Genomic DNA, 19148 nt, shown 5'->3' on the forward strand with positions numbered 1-19148 from the left:
ACTCAGATCGTCATATTGACATTTTAGCATATCTCCACTCCTTTACACTAATTTTCGATAAGCATTTCGGCTATAATGCGCGTCTTTGCGCTCCTTGAGAAATGCTGATTCATTTGCGTAAGCCTTTGATTTAACATACATACACTCAGAGGAAATAATCTAGAGGCTCATGATCTTGACTTCAATTTGACTACACCATTTCTTGAAACTAACTAGACACCAAACTTTGCACGCAATGTGTCTATATTTAGAAGTGAAGCTTGAGCCGGCACAACGTCTTGTTGGAATTAGATACCGTTCGCGTCGATTTCATCAAATTCCGGGAAAAAATTGGTCATCAACGTATTATAACGCTCGCTATTGATGGTAGCGGCATGCCCTGCCTCATTGCGAAAAAAATAAAGCGCGTCATACCACAATCTGCACCAAACGGTAAACTTTTTTGGGATGCAATTGTGCTTCCTAACCACCCGAGGATTTGACTCAACCCAACAGCGACAATATTGTTTGTTGAGGAAGCTGTTAAGCCATTAATAGGTCTCATCTGAGAACATGATTTTTCGTAGAAAATCGTCGTTGGCTTCCATCACTTCCAGCGCCTAATTGGCAATGTTCTGTCGACCTCAGTTCTTGTGCCAACAAAATTTTAGTTGTATACGCATGCAGAGTCAAATACCACCCAACTATCCAGAAGGAAGTCGAACCGACTGATTCGGACGGATCTCAGTACTGGCCTAAACGGCAGCGATATTTTTTTCACTACGGACTTTTCTTTGACAGGACTTCCACCTATCGTGGAGCCTTTAATCAGCAACTTATGCAATTATACGTTGAAAAGCGCGGTCAGAAGGATGCCGCCTGTGTCTTGCGCGATCAACTCTTACAGTAGCCACCGGAGAACGTGAATTTGCGTAAAATTCTTGCACAATTTCTAAATGTCGTACCATGCCATGATGAAATGACAAATCTTTCTGACACACTGACAAAATTTGACAAAAATCCGTAAACAAACATGGCCACCACGAGCTGTCAAACTCATTATCATCCCTATTGGTTGAGGCGGTAAATAATTTATAAGGTCTCCGACGTTTGCTTCTGACTATTTCGAGCTTCGTGACAAACTAAAGAGTTCCTGTTGAGAGTATAAACTACAATATCACCAATCACTCTGAAACACTCTGAAACACCCTGTATATTGTGACCCAAATACGCAACATTTTGGTGATTCTCTTTAAAAACATTAACGTAACTTTCCATCGACTAAATACCGCACAAAGACAGGAAAGTTTACAGCTGCGGCGTAAACTGAAAAATCGGCACAAAAACGAAGCGTCATCTTGGCATTCCTGTCGTTGCAGCTCGCTCGCCATAAAACTTTGTCGTTTAAACAGTTAATGCATTTATATCACTGCACTCAATAAATTTTTTGCTGTTTTTGCTTGCTGCGAAAGGTGGCAGACCTTTGGGCTTTGATTGTCGCATTCGAAAACGCGAAAACACGCAGCACCGACGTACTTTGTTGATTATCAATTTTTGAACTCTCACCATTGCGCCGCTTTTTATCTGCTGCTGTCGAAACGATTGTAACGAACAAGTGAAGAAAAGAAATAATCTGCACTTTTTGCGTGATATTTTAACCGAAACTTGACTTTCACAAGTAGAATGTCTTTGTAATTGGCTTGCGGGCACTTCTTAAAATAACAGCGCGGTTTCTTATTGATTAAAAAAGATTACACTTGAGTGCAAAATTTTTGGAATGCATGTGAAGAAAGTATTTTCGATACTTTGGACCATCCGTATGGCCCAAAAAGTTCAGCAGCAGAGCTCAAGTTACTCAAATCTCATTTCAAATACAGCTGCTTTAAGCATGAATCAACTCTAGAATCTCTGGTAATCAAGCACCGAACTCAATTAAACCTAATACAACTTTTAACTGTATTTTGTACTCGATTGAATTTCCTGTTTTAACCGTGGACCAACCCTAGAACCCCTGGTGGCCAACCCGTGAACTCAGCTAGCCTGAATCTAACTTTAATTACAGCTATGCCATTTTCAACTGTCTTTTTTACTTTTATGAATTGCCTTCTTCTGCCGCGGACCAACCCTAGAACTCCTGGTAATCAAGCACCGAACTCAATTAATCCTAATCTAAGTTTTAAACTGTATATTATTCCTGTGACCATCCCTAGAACCCCTGGTGGCCAATCTTTGAACTCAACTAGCCATAGCCATAGTCATACTCGGTCGAATTTCCTTCTTTTATTGTGGACCAGTGACTTGAGCCGATCTGTTTACCCGTCTCTCTGAATTCACGCGATTAAGTCTCTCAGTTTTTGAAGTATTAATCTAAAATTAGGCATACGTCTTTTACTCCCTAACAAGCTTCTCATTTGTCAGAATCGCCGATATCCGACTACTATAGGATATAGTTTCCATACAAACTGAACCATCGGATTTAAGTTCTTATACGGAAAAGTTTGTTATTTGATAAGATAACTTCACGAAATTTGGCGTGAGATATTTTCTAAGACAGTGGTGTAATCTGCGAAGAAATTGCTCTGATCGGATCCCAACAGCATATAGTTGCCATACAAACTGAACGATCGGAAACAAATGCTTGTATAGAAAACTTTTTTATTTGACGAAATATCTTCACGAAAATTGGCATAGATTATTTTTCAAAGTAAAGGTACAATCTCCATAGAAATTGTTCAGATCGGAGCACTATAGAGTAAAGCTGTCATACAAACTGAATGATCGGAAACGAAGGGTTGTATAGAAAACTTTTTATTTGACGAGGTATCTTCTCGAAATTTAACAAAAATTATTTTCCAATGTAGATATACAATATCTGAAGAAATGGTTCAGATCGGACTACTATAGCATATAGCTGCCATACAAACTGAATCATCAAAATCAAACTCTTGTATGGAAAACTTTTTTATTTCACAAGAAATCGTCATGAAATTTGGCATAGATTATTATCCAAAACAGCAACACAATCTCCGAGTGTATTGTTCAGATTCCACAACTATAGCATATAGCTGTCATACAAACTGACCGATAAAAACCAAGATAAAGTCTTACGAGTGTTCTCTTGTATTACTGCGACTGACTTCTTTGAGGAAATAACTTGTATCAAAGGAAGCCCAAAACACAAATAATTAATTTAAATTAAAAATTAATTTCAATCAAATTTCTTTAAGCTGAATGTGAAGTGTGCTCGCAAAGGCCATTGAAACTGGCATTTAAAGCGAAGCAAAGATAGATATTCGAATGTTCGGTTGTTCGCTTGTTCGTACGGGTACACTTTCACCTTCGCTTCGAGCGATGCGTCATTGACAGCATGCTCATAATTTACAATAGCAACGACACTAACAACAGTAACAATACCAACAAGCAAGCGCAAACAAGTAAACAAAATTAACTTTATCGGAGAGTTTGCCGCTTAACTCTTTCTTTTCAGTCAAGCGAATTGAACGATAATGATAAAAAATAAAAACAAAAAACAACAAAAAAACGCAACATAAAAGGGTGTGTAATGGGCAAAATTTTGGGGAAATGTGCTAAATGGCGTTAATGGTATACAACAATCGGAATGCCTTAAATACACGCGCCCTGCGCTACTTAAAAGCGCCAACGCATACAGAGCGTTGCGGCGAGAGAGCGGAAGGCGAAGTAGAAAATGCAGCTTTCATGTTCGTTATTGAGCACACTCGAACAATCTTGTCTTGGTTGTGGCTGGCTACTGAATGCACCAAAATTGGTGTGGTGAGTCCAAGCGTGCTGCCAAGGGGCATTGTTGCTTTTGTGTTGTTGTAAATGATAGCGATATTATGAAATTTACATAAGAAAGTGATTACCGAGAAAAGTTAAATGGAATGAAAATGAAAGTTGTTGGTAAGAAACTGTGAAAAGAATTTTAGTTGTGCATAGAAAGAAAGGAAAATTTATAATTACATTGGAGATGAAGCGACCTTAAGCGAGCGAAATGAAAATTAATGTGAGCGAGCGCAACTTTTTGTCGGTATTTGAATAGCATTATCATTGCCGAGTGATTTTTCGGTATTTTTTTTTTGAATAATTTATACTGCTGCCCGTCTGTATACACACGAACTAGCACACAGTTTTTGAGATAACGATCTGAATTATTGTCTCAGCCAGTGATGCAATCTTCATTTCATGGGGGTGTCTTTTACGTGGTGGGTCCCAAGTCCAGCAATTCCTGGGAAGGAATGTCTCGCCTTCTCACTTTAGCTCGCCTTCAAACGAATGTTTGACCTTATGAGTGTGGCTTCAGGTCTGGAAAATCAACAACTGACCATATATTCGCCATGCGTCAAGTACTGGAAAAGACCCGTGAAAAAAGGATTGACACACCAGATCTTTGTCGATTTCAAAGCTGCTTTTGACAGTACGAAAAGGAGCTGACTTAATGCCGATATGTCTGAATTTGGCATCCCCGCAAAACTAATAGGACTGTGTAAACTGACGTTGAGCAATACCAAAAGCTTCAACAGCATCGGGACCCGTCCGATACCAAACGAGGCTTCAGACAAGGCCACTACCTATTAGGGGACTTCTTCAATCTACTTCTGGAGAAAATAATTCGAGCTGCAGACCTAAGTAGAGAAGGTACCATACGTATATACTATAAGGGTGTACAGCTGCTCGCGTACGCCGATGATATCGATATCATTGGCCTCAACACCCGCGCCGTTAGTTCTGCTTTCTTCCGAATGGATTAGGCAGCGAAGCAAATGGGTTTAGTGGTGAACAAGGCACGAGTCGAAATATCTCCTGTCCCCAAACAAAGACTTGGCCCTCACATCGCTGTTGACAGTCAAAACTGCGAAGTCAATGTCAGCCTCGGAATACAGTTCAGAGTAACTCTTGACAACAGGCACAACTTCGGACTTAGTAGGCAATTGAAAAGTAAGCTTCTCTCTCGACGAGCAAGGACCAAACTCTATAAGTCACTCATTATTCCCGTCCTGCTATGCTGGCTAGGTCATGTCGTCCCATTGGACGACAACACTCCAGCTCTGAAAGTATTCGACGCAGTATCCGCCGGGAGGAAGCAGAGGAAGGGGAAGACCTCTACTCCGTTGGAAAGACCAGGTGGAGAAGCAGCGAAAAGGAAGAACGACTGGTTGTAATATCGGTTTTTGGGTGTGCTTTGGTTCGGCTCAAGGTGAATCAAAATCAGAACCTTCTGTTTACCAGAACAACATTTTGTTTACAACAAATTAAAGTTTGCTTTAAAGTGTTTATTACTTCGAAGAGTAGCCTCGGATTGATCGAGTTTTATTGAATATGAGATCAAGCTGTTGAAGAGAAGTGTTGAAAGGTTTCGTCGACTAATTCTAGTCACAAATGTCTTGATCAATGCGATTTCGTGTAATTCTCTGTAAGTTGTCGCAAAGCTCAAATTAACGGGCTTGCAACTTGAGCTTAATTGGTCCGCCACGAAAAAAAGAAACTACCACACACATACTATTTATGATACATACACATTTGTTGTTCCATTGAAAGTGATATTTCCGAGTGTGTACAGAACTTAATTGCAATTAAATTTTATTTTCTCAGCGCCACTTTCATTCGCTTTTTCGCTTTAATTGTTTGCCTTGCGATCGCAGCGCGATAATCCAGCCCAGCGCTGCTCTGAGCGAATCACAAATTGCACAAATTGCGGATGGCTTTAATTTGAATCTAATTATTGCAATTGCTTGTTGATACCGTTACATATCGATGTTGCTACCGCTGTTGTCGATACGCGATAGTCATACACACACACATAGGCAGCCATACATTTGCATAGCATTGTTTTGTTTTTGTTGTCATTTTGCGCATACTAAGTAGCGCAAGACTGTCAGTGGCGTATTGTCATCAGCGCAAGTTCTCGCTGCAACGGCGCGCGCAAAAACAGCAACAACATCACCACTATTACACGAGCTGCATTTAATCGAATAAGCGTAATTGGCGACAATGCCAAAGGCTCACACACTTCAGCACACACACACACAAACATGCATAGTTAAGCTCCAATTGATGTGCATACATGTATGAATATGTGTTATATACTTATATGCATTTATACATATATACTTATATGTAAATAATGGTAGCAGCGGCGATAAGCGTATGGCAGCTAGCTGGTGTCTGCAGTCGGCAGGTGTGCTGGCGTGGCTGGTGGGTGTGTGTGTCGGTGAAATCGATACAATTATAAACAAATAAACGGAAAAAGTATTTACTAACGAAACGTGAGTAAATCGCTGTTTGTCACTCGAATACTTGGGGGCGACTGCCTAATTAAACAGACACAGCCAGCGAATAACTCCATTGACACTGCCATCAACAAATGTATAAATATGTAAATGCGTTGGATTAATTGCAAATATGTACGTATGTATGTATGAATATTTTATAGTTGATTTGTGATTTTCTGGCAAAAAATTTCCTCGAGAAATATTTAATGCGAGTACACCGCGAACTACTCTCTGAAGGGTGCAATTGGGCACCAAATAGTTAGGTCAATTCAAAGATCCAAGCGTGGCACATAGATGGCGCTGCTAGAATTAAATCCATAAGTTTTTTAGTTAGCCCTAACCTTCAGTAGACGCGTGTATAAATTTGACAGCTGTCAGATCATCAGTTTGTGAATTATATTACTTTGAGTGAGGCAACCTTTTTATTGTGAAAAATGGATAAAAAGGAATTTCGATAAAATATTGCTTTTTGAAGGGAAAAAATAGAGTTGAAGCAAAAACTTAGCTTGGTAATAAGTTTTCAGTCCCGCTGCCCCGGAAAATGAACCATCAAAGAATGGCATGCTAAGTTTAGATGTGGTGAAATGAGCACCGAAGACAGTGAAGACAGTGGACGCCCAAAAGATGTTGTTACCGGCGAAAACATCAAAAATGTCCACAAAATAATTTTGGATCACCGGAAAATGCAGATGTTCTCGATAGCAGGCACTCTAAAGATGTCAACTGAACGTGTATATCATATCATTCACGAATATTTGGGTATAAGAAAGCTCTAGGTACTCCTCAAGCTCACTTTTGACCAAAAACAACGACGAGTTGATGATTCGTAGCAATGTTTGGAGATATTCAAGCGTAAGAAACCGCAGTTTTTGCGTCGATATGTGACAATGGATGAAACGTGGCTTTATCATTTCACGCCGAAGTTCAATCGACAGTCATCCGGATGAACTACACGCGATGAATCTGCTGCAAAGCGTAATAACACAACAGTCGGTTGACAAGGTTATGGCGTCTGTATTTTGGGATGCGCATGGAATAATTTTTATTGACCAGCTTGAAAAAGAAAGAACCATTAACAGCGACAATTGCATTGCGTTATTGGACCATTTGAGGAACGTAATCGCCGCATCGCTGATTTGAAAAAAAGAAAGTCTTGTTTCACAAAGACAATATATCGTGTCACCAGTCAGTGAAAACGATGGCAAAAATCAATGAATTGCGCTTCGAATTGCTTCCCCATCAACCCCATTCTCCAGGTCTGGCCCTCAACGACTATTTTCTGTTCTCAGATTTCAAAAGAATGCTTGCTGGATAGAACATTTCGTCGACCATCACCGAAACTGAGGCCTACTTTGAAGCAAAGGGCAAATCGTACTACAAAAATGGTATCAAAAAGTTGGAGAATCGCTATAATCAGTGTATCTCGGGCTAAGATTCTAAAAAATGTTCCAACTACTCCTGCTCAGGCCATTGATCAATCAGTGTGTCAACCTTGAAAGGAACTATGTTTAAGAAAAAAAAACGAATTATGCCAAAAAAATGTGTTTTTCTTTGATAGGCAGAGGACTTTTGAATTGAACTGTTACATGTATATGAATAGGATCTCCGCCGTTTTCTTCTGTGTTTTACAAGCCCCGTCACACATTTTATTGTCTCCGTTCAGGTTATAATCTGCATTAAATTCGCGCTTCTGAGTGCTTCAATTTCAAACATAACTGAATCTGTGTACACGGTATCTCATTGTTATCTGCTGACCATCAGTCGACGTTTCAATGGGTTTGCTCTTATCTTATACTATATATAGTTTATATATATATGTAGATTACACTTAAATGAGAAATAAAAACGTCAGCGAAGAATGGACGCAGCTATTCAATTAGTTAATTAAATGGTGTGCGCCTTTAAAAACAGTTCAATGGTCAACAGAAATTCAAATCTAAATGAAAATGCTTTCAATGGCACAGTACATATAGTGTATCCGGTGATTTTACAAGTCGAATGAATAATACTAGCAGTAAATAAGCAAATTTATTATATTTTATTGTGAAATTACATTTGCTAATTTGCTTTTTGGACTACTGAAAGGAAACATTAGCCGCACTGATTTCAATAACTAGGTCTCACCTTGGTAGTTGTTTAAAGCTCAGTTTTCTTGTGATTGTATATATTTAATTTAGAGAATAATCACCGAGATTGTTTTTCAAAATATTTTTCATTCAGATCTATATACTATTGCATACGTTTGAACCATTTGTCGAAGCACTTTTGCCATTCTGATTGAGGTATCTCCAAAACATGCGTTCTGAACGCATCAATCGCCTCTTCAGATTTGTCGACAAGGTTAACGTTGACCCCTTAGTTTAGTTGAGAGTAAAAAGAAGTCACTAGGAAACAAGTGAGGACTTCAAGGTGAATGACTCAGCAAATGCAATTGTTTCAGTCGATGTGTGAGAGCATGAATTGCCGTACTGAAGTGTGATCCGTCTTCGACGGTTAGTTTCTTAGATTTCTTGTAAGATCTTCAACTGGCAAACAAATGGTTGCATACCACATAGAGTTTTTTACTGCTCTGCAACGGCAACCATTTGCTTGGAAATGCTTCGTGCGCGAACAACTTTTGTTGGATTCGGCTCATTTTGAAACACCCTTATAGCTGATTGTTGTTTACTTTCGTGCTCATACGTATAAATCCACGATTAATCAACGTTTCTGTTGTCATATACGAGTCTCAAAACCCGCTATCGTGTTTTTTTCAACATTTCTCTCGACCACGAGCCCTTTTTCGACGGATTGGCAAATTGTGTGGGTTCCAACGTGAACAATTTTTTTTGCTGTTAATTGTTTATATTGTTTGTAGGCTGAACCCACCAATGTCTATAGTTGTCTGACAATAGCAATTTGTGCACAGTGACAATAGTTCCCGGAACAAGAACTGATTTTGGACGATCTTCACGAAATTCATTTTGGTGTTGATATACGATCTCTATTGGATTAAACACACCATCGATAAATACAAGACATACATATATGGTGCTTCATTGCCAAAAATTGAACAAAGTTTATCGATGCACTGTTGCTGAGATAAACCACGTCGAAATTTGTAAAAAATAATCGTATTTAAATTCCATTTTTTGGACGAGATGAACAATTTAAGTTACTGTTAACAACATAAATGGCGCTCGTATGTCAAAATGTTCTCATTGTGCTTACGATCAAGTTGTGAGTTTTCAGATCGCAACAATCTCTTGCAAAAAAATATTACATGCAAAAGCAACAACAACTCACTAAATTGGTAAAACCGCTATTTTCAATTTTATCGTATTTAGCTTTACACATTTTTGGTTAGTTTTTCCTTTGAGAATTGCTCAATATTTTTTGTACCCTGAACAGGATATTTAACACCCAGAAAGAAGGATCGAAGATACTGTAAAATATATATGAGTTTTATATGGGTTTTTTTGAACTATTAATTTTTTTCAGTTCCATCATGAAATTTCCTTGGAAATACCCTAAAAAAATTCCCTGAAAATTTTAGCCCTTAATATTAACATTAAGGACTAGACCAAGGCATGAAAACATTTTCCATCGAAAACACAGGACAATCGTAATTTTTTTCTGTAAATTTCTATAGCTCAGAGGCATTTTATGGCATCGCTTTGACTTTAGACACATATTCCCCAGAATTAAACACTCTACAAAAGTGCCCATTGCGACAAAGTCGAAACTTACACCGGCGAGGTAGTACGGGGCTCTAAACCTGATTTTTCCATGAAATTCGCATTTTTTGTATATATCTCGTAAATGACAAGAGCTATAGAAAAAATGTACATGCCACACTTGTAGAAAATTTTATTTGCTACAAAAAAGATCCGAGGTCAAAATCGCTATCATTAATACTTCTCGAGATATTCGACTTTTTAAGTGTTTTCATAGATCCATCAATGAAAATTTTATAAAGCCTTACTTAAAAAGTCGAATATCTCGAGAAGAGTGTTTAATTCTGAGGAATATGTGTCTAAAGTCAAAGCGATACTATAAAATGCCTCTGAGCTATAGAAATTTACAGAAAAAAATTACGATTGTCCTATGTTTTCGATGGAAAATGTTTCATGCCTTGGTCTAGGGAATTTTTTTAGGGTATTTCCAAGGAAATTTCAAGATGGGACTGAAAAAAATGAATAGTTAAAAAAAAACACCTTAATGATATATAAATATATTATATATCTGTCTGTATATGCACGAGCTAGTCCCTCAGTTTTCGAGATATCGATTTGAACCTGCACCGATATCAATGCAACCGAAGTTAACACTTTTTCTTAATATTATTATTTTCATAACTTAAGACATAAAATAAATTATAGATAAATTAGATCATAGGAAAGGCCAGGCTCGAAACTAGCAGATTACTAAGATTTTGTTTGCCGAAAAATTTCTCCGCCAGAGAAAGAAACGCGTTACCAGTGCTTTTGCCCGGGAAATAAGCAAATGTAAAATTTCCCGCTCAACTAAGAATTTCCAAATTTTCTCTACAGGGCACAAATAAAGTCGTCTTCATATGAGGAAATTCGCACATACGTAAAACTGTTTCTTCTGATAATTGCTACTTTTTGCACTTTCTTGCGTCGCAAATTATTTTACCATTGCGTAATAGGCAGGTTAGTGGTTACTTATATATGCATTTATTGTGTGATGCCTCATATCATACTTGTAAATATAATTACTATGCACGACAGTGCATAATATCTACTAGAAACCTATGTTTGAAAAGTATGCTTACACATATGTATATGTAATACATACTATATATGGATATGTGGTATGTACAAGTATGTAATTTATGCGCGGACTTGTTTACGAAAGCTCTGGAATTTGTGCGTTTCTTCATGAAATTTCAGTATAATTGAGCGACCACAACTAATGTTTTGTTCAAGTCTTATAAGAGTACGATAATGACAAGATGTACTTAAATCCTCAAGTCTCCTAATAGTAGGATAAGTACAAGATAAAAATCTAGATATTTGAACATATGGAAGACACAGTGGTATGGATGAATCACTTGTGTCAACAATTTATTTCTCTTCATAATCATATCATAATAGACTACTCGAGTATCAATAAAGTGTGCAAAACAGATCAAGCAATGCTCATTCTCTGATCGAAAAATTTTTTAAAATCGTTGTTAGCCGTCTTATGCTGATTTCGAATCTCTCCAGACTTCTCATTGATTAAAAGAGTTATTTATATCCCCTTGTGAGTTTCAAAAAATATGTTTTGTATATAAATACATACATACATACATATTTATAACGAATTTTATGGAACTGTTTAGTCATCTGTTTTTGATAAATATTTGATACCATAATAAAAAAGTTTAATCCACCTAAAAAATAATTACAAGTCATATAACGTATGTAAATGGTGTGCTTATTTATTTTGCTGACTGACAGCGCTTCTTATCAGCTGTCATTTAACCATGTACAGTGAATATACATACATATGTATGTACATACATATGTAAATTATCTCGAGCCAACAAAACTTGACTCATACATATATTTGATATGGACCACAGACTACATGTTTACAGATTTACTTGAATAATGAATGGACAAAAGTTCATGTATATAGCGTTAATATGCAGTGATAACAGATCGCGCATGTCATTGTTTCAAGCGCTATTTACAACAGTCGTAACATTTGCGTTATGGAAGATCCCAGATTTATAGCAGAAACAGTGGAGAACGTAGAATCGTGGCGTTATGAAAGATCACATGTTTAAATATAAGTGAACATGTGTCTTACGCTATGCAAAAAATTATAATGAATGCACAAAAATTTAATACATTTTCTGCAATCTATAAATAGTTTTGAGATTTTTTTTCGCGGGCTAGGTAGTATAGAATAATCCACGTGACGAGCTGAGTTGGTTTAGCCATGTCGTTATATATAGGCAAACAACACATCAGTTTTTGAGATATCGATTTGAAATTTTGCCCACCTTCTTTCCTCCTCAAGAAGCTTCACATTGATTCGAACCGTCGATATCGGACCTTTATAGGATGTAGTTGTCATACAGCTTGGAACCAACGGAATCAAGTGCTTGTATGGAGAACTTTTTAATTTGACAAGATATCTACACGAAATTTGGCAAAACTTATTATTATAGACGACACTATAATATAGGCAGAAATTGTTCAGCTCGGATCACTGTAGCATATAGCTGCCATACAAACTGAACGATCGGAACTGAGTGCTTGTATGAAAAGCCTTATCAGTTGACGAGATATCTTCCTGAAATTTAGCAAAAATTATTACCTAAGACAATGCTATAATCTCACCAGAAACTGTTCAGATCGGATCACTATAGCATATAGCTGCCATACAAGCCGATCCATTAAAATTAAGTTCTGGTACGCAAAACTTTTTTGTTTGACAAGTTATTGCCATAAAATGGGGCATAAACTACTATCCAAAGTAAGTTCTATAATCTGAGTAAAAGTTGTTCAGATCGGACAACTGTAGCATATAGCTGCCATACAAACCGATTGACCAAAATCAAGTTTATGTATGGGAAACCTTTTCATTTGATGAGATATCTTCACGAAGTTAGAGTTTTGTCCAAGGTAACCCTAAAATTTCCGAATATGTTGTTGCTATAGTATGCATGTAGCTCACACACAAACTGACCGATCAATATTAAGATAAATATTGGGTAGTCGAAAAAGTATTTTCGTATTTCTAATCAAATTTCAACTTATTTTTTTTTATATTTTAATGTACTTTTATGAACCATATAAGTATGTATCATTTTGGTCGACCACTTTTTGCCATTTTTCCGATAGAGACATTATTTCATCAGTATAAAACTTTCATCATGTAAATCGAAATTTCGAAATTTCCAGAACGGAAGCGAGCGAACCATTGTTGTGCTACACGAACTGATACAGCATCGTCTCCGTAAACTTTACAAATTTCAGTGGCGGCTTGCGTGGCATTTTTCCCTTTTTAATCCAAAAATTTCAAAATCTAGCAAATTTCTTCATTATTTTCACTCATTTTTGAACAGCTATAATTTTTTTACGACTACCCCGAATTTTTTTTTTTTGGTTAAATAAAGCTTAAAATCTCACCTTTCCAACTCATTTTTGAACAGCTATAATTTTTTTTACGACTACCCCGAATTTTTTTTTTTTGGTTAAATAAAGCTTAAAATCTCACCTTTCCAACACTATATAGTATGACACAATGTGATTGGTAACACTGGAGATATACGACTGCAACGACATTTATTGACAAAATACGAAAAGACTTATTCGACTACCTAATATATTTTTATACGCTTTTATACTATAGGCTCTGAAGGTCCTTTTTTTAGAATACTTTATACCTACAAATTTAGTGAGAATTTTAGTTTTGTTAAATATACAAAATTTTTTGAAAAAAAAATTTATAAAATTTTTCAAAAAAAAAAATGTTTAATTTTGTAAATTATAGAGTCGCACTTTAAAAATACTTCGATTAACGATTTGAAACGAAAAATCGAATTTTTAAGATTTATAGACGAGCATACCCCCCTAAAGAGAGGATTCCATATTAGTATAGACTACAAGAGGGCTTGCTTGACAGCGAGCACTGCTTAAGAGAGTTCAGTCTACAATAAAGATAATGAACTCATGTCATACCTACCATATTACTGGTACCAGCGAACTCGTTCAGTACGCAATAGCAGTTTCAACCGCAATCAATGTGACTTACAATTTGGGCCATTAACAATTGAACCACTATGGCAGCTAAGGTAAAGAAAAACACACGTCAACACACAAAAGGCCACTGCGGCCAGTGACAATTGAAAATTCCGCACACGTTTCACACAAATTAATAAAAACCAAAAAAATAAAAATAATATGAATAATAAGCGACTGGCGTACTCGTTACAATGCGAGTAAATAACAAGCGTAGAAAACATAATTCAATGCAAAGAAATCGAGGCATGAGATAAAGAGCGAAACGGTAAAAGAAAAGCACGAAATGCCGGAGACCATAAACGTTATGTTAAGCAATCGCCGCTTGCGAGCTGCGCTCGAATTCCGCCACCGACAGCCAGCTGAGCAGACGCCAAAGAATGCGATTTCTTTTTTCTACGAGTATTTACCTGTTTCGCTTGCCTTTCATTGTATAGTCAATTTGTTTTTTTTTTTAACGACTTAATAATAGCGAATGCTGCAACACAACATAAAGCTGAAAAAGTACGCGCGCGCGATATGGCAACACTGCAGTGCAACAACACACAGCGCAACGCGACAAACAGCTGTGCAGATTGCACATGCGCGAATTTTCGTTGGGCGGGTGCAACCATAAATAACCGCTTGACACGCAAGGCAGCCGCGATAAAAGTGAAAGAAGCGTGAGCACCAGGACGTACGCTGAAACCGAATATGCACACGCGCATCTTCGGAAAAGTACCAAAAGTAGCTGAAGCCACGCGCAAGATCAGATCAAAGATATCGCGTTTATTCCACAATAACACAAAACGCAAACAACAAGTTTCGAGCGGGTCTGCAACGCAACTTTGTATTACATACGAGCTGGCTGCGGCAGGGGGAAACTTCACATGACATGGCAGTCTGCGCATGCGCGCAACTTGTTTCGAAAACCAACAAAACAAAGACAACTCAAAAACTTTACCTTGCATCGAATGTGCGGCGTTTAATTTGAATTTACAGGAGCAGCCACTGCTGACGACGGCTTCAGCCTGTCACTCGCTTTCGAAAACGTGCCGCCGTCTCGAAATTTACACTAAAGGTCACTTTCTATATTCTTTGCGCGCCTTTCTCCGCTCGCCCTCTACACTTTCTGCTTTACTTTTTCGAAAACACAATTTTTCTTTCAATTTATGCTGCGCTTTGTTGTTGTATTCTAGAGCAAATTTATGCAAAACACATCGCCGAGTTGTCACTTTTAATTTGTGTTTTCTCTTTTTTTTGATACGCATGTATTTATTTCCTCATTTCTATTATATTATATATTCGCACGGGAGCAAAAACAAAACACAACAATCGCTATGCGTTCGCACTCGCCAACGTACATACACACACGCACACTTGATCGTGATCGCCACGGCCCGTCTAGTTCCACTGTCGGCGAAGAAAGACACGTCCGCTTGCTGCTAGGTACCGCACTCAACTGACCAACTAGTCTTTTAGCTTTCAGCGCACTTGCGTCTAACGAGTAGTAGGCTGGAGCGTATGAAGAAATGACTATGGGTTAACGCGAGCTTTATACTCGTTTAGCGTTAGCTTGGAGCTTGGAGCTTCGTATATGTCTTACAGTGAAGTTTGCTGTGTGGGCGGTTTACGCTTTCAAAGCTAACAGTTACACGATCACTGGGCGCAGCACTTTATGGTGAACTCCCATTTGATTGAAAACTTTGTATGAGCTTTCTGAAGCTTTTTTTGAGCTTCACAATGTTAAGAAAGAAGTGCAGGCGAAACAAAAGAAAGCTCACCTTGAAATGAGAAACATTTTAATGAAAATTTGTTACAAAGCGAGCTAGTGACAAGAAGTTCTTTGTTTTTTTGAATTAAATTAAGGCTTTCATTTAGCATTGACTCGATTTAAGTGAAATATGCACCGTTTTGTTCCACAACTTGCTGCCATTTTGAGGATTATTTTATAATTTTACGCTAATGAAACCCTCATCCCTATTAGCAAAACACTCGTACAGTTGATAAATTTCTGAGGTGAATTTGACAGAAAAAGGTAGTAATCACCTGGTACCAGATCCGAACTAAGAGGTGGATGCATAAGGACCTACCAAACTAACTCTTGCAGCTTCTACGAATCTCGATCGCGGTATATGGCCCGGTTTTGCTCTGATTGCAAACAGTTTCTCTTCTGTTGGCTAAAGCTGGCCGCTTCTGAGCGATTACTTTTTTCAGATCGTCCAATTTTATATATTACAAGTCCCATTTAAAAGTTTGGCCACAGGGGAGCAGCATATTATAGGTTATTCCACCCCTTTCCCACCAAAAATATGGCAAAAACTTCCTGACCATCAATCTTGGCTTTCCTACCGTTTCTTCCATTCAGCGCGTTTCGAACACGACCGTTTTCGCTTGACGTTGTCGTAAGTATCCGTAATCCTGTAACCATCCGCTTTAAAATTGGAATCGATTTCGTCTTTATGTAGCTACGATTCGCAGATGGAAATTCAGTCTATTTGTTTTTTTTGTTTGAATAACTCATGTGGCACTCACTCATCGAGCTTCTTTTCGTATCTACTCCTATTTAAATGATTCTAAATGGTTTTTTGTGCAGAGCTTAGCACCCGGACTGACAGGTCGGCCGGACTCCATGAATGCCAATATTTTCGACAATTGGCCTCTCCGAGCTTGGTTGATCTTTACCGTCGAAATAGTCGGAACGGAATCGACGAAACCATGGTATTAAAACCATAAACAGTTATCATATTTTTAGCCGCCTGGCTTAGGTTCTTATCTTAATCAAAGTAGAACTGTGAAATTTTTTCACGATTGCTCAAACAATATTGAGCCAAGCAATCACAAAACGGTCTGAGAGCTTAACGCACTTAAAGGATAATGAGGCCATTGTGATCCAGGGTGTTAATCACTTTAAGCCATATCTAAGAACTCAGTGTATTTGGTAAAAAAAACTGATTATTTTCAACCTTATCAGATGGGTCTGAAGGCCGGGCTAATACTTCAACGTCTCATCATTGTCCATGCGGATTCTGCATTCTGCCGCATTTACTTTACCCATTTTCTGTAGGATAGGTACCATTTGCCTGGAAGAATGTATTTATATTTTTTCTCTGAGAGGGAATCTTCGAATATACCGTCATTTTTCTGGTCGATATGTTTGATTCGTATTGACCGCTTAAGATACACTTCCTTTGGGATCACGCCCAAGCAGGACTTGCGGCATAATAAGCCTACGTACTAAACCCTGAACTCCGTACTCATTGCTTGCATTCGGCCCGCGGAACTGCCAAGCATTCGCCATTCGGCTCTTCAGTCATGCATTTTCGCCCTAAGTACGGTTAATTCTTCTGTTTTCGCTGTGTTGCCACTACTTCTTTCTTAGCTCTTGCATATTTGTAGCTGCCCACGCTCGCACTCTGTCTCCCAGTTCACCTTCGATTGGATCATGTAAGAGCGATATTCTCCGGCGTCATTGGATCGTTTATCAGTTTCTCTACTTCAAATCTCTCTCTTTATAATTTGGGCAGGAAAAGTGGATATGCACAACGCTGCTGCTGCGGATGGAGTGATTTGTTTCGTCATTGTTTCCATATTTGAAGAGATATTCTCTATAACAACTATGTCCTCTTAAAACCTGCGTAAGATAGAAATCAGTTTCCCCATGTTTCCGTTCTACCCATACTTGAACGCTTCTTACAAGTCTGTGCATTCATCTCACCGTCGTTGCTTCATCCCATCTTTTCTGTCATTCGTTTAGGCTCCTTTGTCTTTCCTGCTTCCTCTCTTCTTTCGTTAAACGAGTTCCAGTTTTTTATTTTATCGAATACTCGTTTAATTTCCATGGCTTTTATCTCTGATGACATGAGACCTGCTATGACTCCAGCCGCCTAATGTGATACAGTTCAGTAGACTCATTCATACCTGATTGCACTTAGTCGGATTATTGACTTCGCCTTTTCTAAGTAGTTTTTCTGCCGTTTCCCTTATCGGTGAAGCATGCATAAGTATGGACTGTCTTACTTTGGCCAAAAAAGTTTGTCTACTCGGCTTGGTCCAATGTTAGCCATTATCCTCGTTAGCGCCGCCGTCACTATTGACGGTTTTTCACATACCTTGTGAGCCTTTTGGTCTGTCCACCACCAACACTACTCCAAAGTAATTTTGTGCCCTGTGCTGCTTGTGTTCCAAAACCTGAGGTGTCCCTTTATCAATCTTTATCTATTGTTTCTATTAATCTTCATCATTTTATAGTATATTATACAGTAACTTCCGATGAACTCCTAGGCATTTAAACCCGATATCTGTAAAAAGCTACCTTTGTATTAAAAAATGCAATTTTGTAAACTTCCACTTTTCATTGGATGTTTCAATTTATAAATTCCCTTCGAACCGCTCACCTACTTTTGAACTTTCAAGTGGCTTGACTCCTAACTGCCATCGACACAACTATACCCTTGAGCTAGTGACAGTGCAATTGACTTTACTTTCCTCGATAGTGCCATTTAAAAGCGCAAGCGAAAGTTAGTTGTGGCAGCATTGATGTACCGTTCTCTACGTGTAAAATGCTTGCTTACGCTTGTACACATTTATATGAGCAGATACCTAAATACACGCTTAGCATGGCCGTTTTTACTCCATATTCTATATCTCTAAGCTATAACGGTGACAAATGCCTGCAATGTTGCACAAAACTTCTCAGTTTGCACTCTAGCGGATTGTGCGAAAACAAGTACATAAACACAACATATCTACACCGAAATGTATTACAAGTAGAATGAACCCTGCAAAAAATGCGGCAAGTCTGGGATTAGTTCGCGATTAGCTGCTAAGCAACAAGTGAATTCCAGTATTCTAAATCCTTTTAAATGTAACGACCTATTCATTATTGTTTGAGTCTGTCTTATAAAGAGCCTAATTGCACGCTGTTGGCCCCAAATACAAGCAAATCGTTGGTAGCGACGTTCGAAACGCCTTTAATAGTGCGAAATAGGCGGACATCATCGAGGCTGCTTACCACAATTCTGTGGTGCGGAGCTAAGTACCTTAGTAACAGAAAACTGCTGTACCAGACTAGAGAGGGATCACAACAAATGGAAGTTACGTCAGCAGCAGCACAACGGTCCATTTTATTCCCAGACCTGTGGAACATTAGTTATGA

At 38.2% G+C, this 19148-nt stretch overlaps 1 protein-coding gene across 3 annotated transcripts in view; it reads right to left on the reverse strand.

The window, feature by feature from the left end:
• Positions 1 to 15469, reverse strand: part of LOC126754835 (sphingomyelin phosphodiesterase) — a 36703-nt gene extending 21234 nt beyond the window's left edge. For all 3 annotated transcript variants that reach the window (XM_050467001.1, XM_050467000.1, XM_050467002.1), the window contains exon 1: positions 14955 to 15469. The gene's annotated coding sequence lies outside the window, so the exon portion shown is untranslated. The remainder of the gene's footprint in view (positions 1 to 14954) is intronic.
• Positions 15470 to 19148: the final 3679 nt, after the last annotated feature.

This window comes from Bactrocera neohumeralis, chromosome 4 (assembly GCF_024586455.1).
Source record: "Bactrocera neohumeralis isolate Rockhampton chromosome 4, APGP_CSIRO_Bneo_wtdbg2-racon-allhic-juicebox.fasta_v2, whole genome shotgun sequence".
NCBI lineage: Eukaryota > Metazoa > Arthropoda > Insecta > Diptera > Tephritidae > Bactrocera > Bactrocera neohumeralis.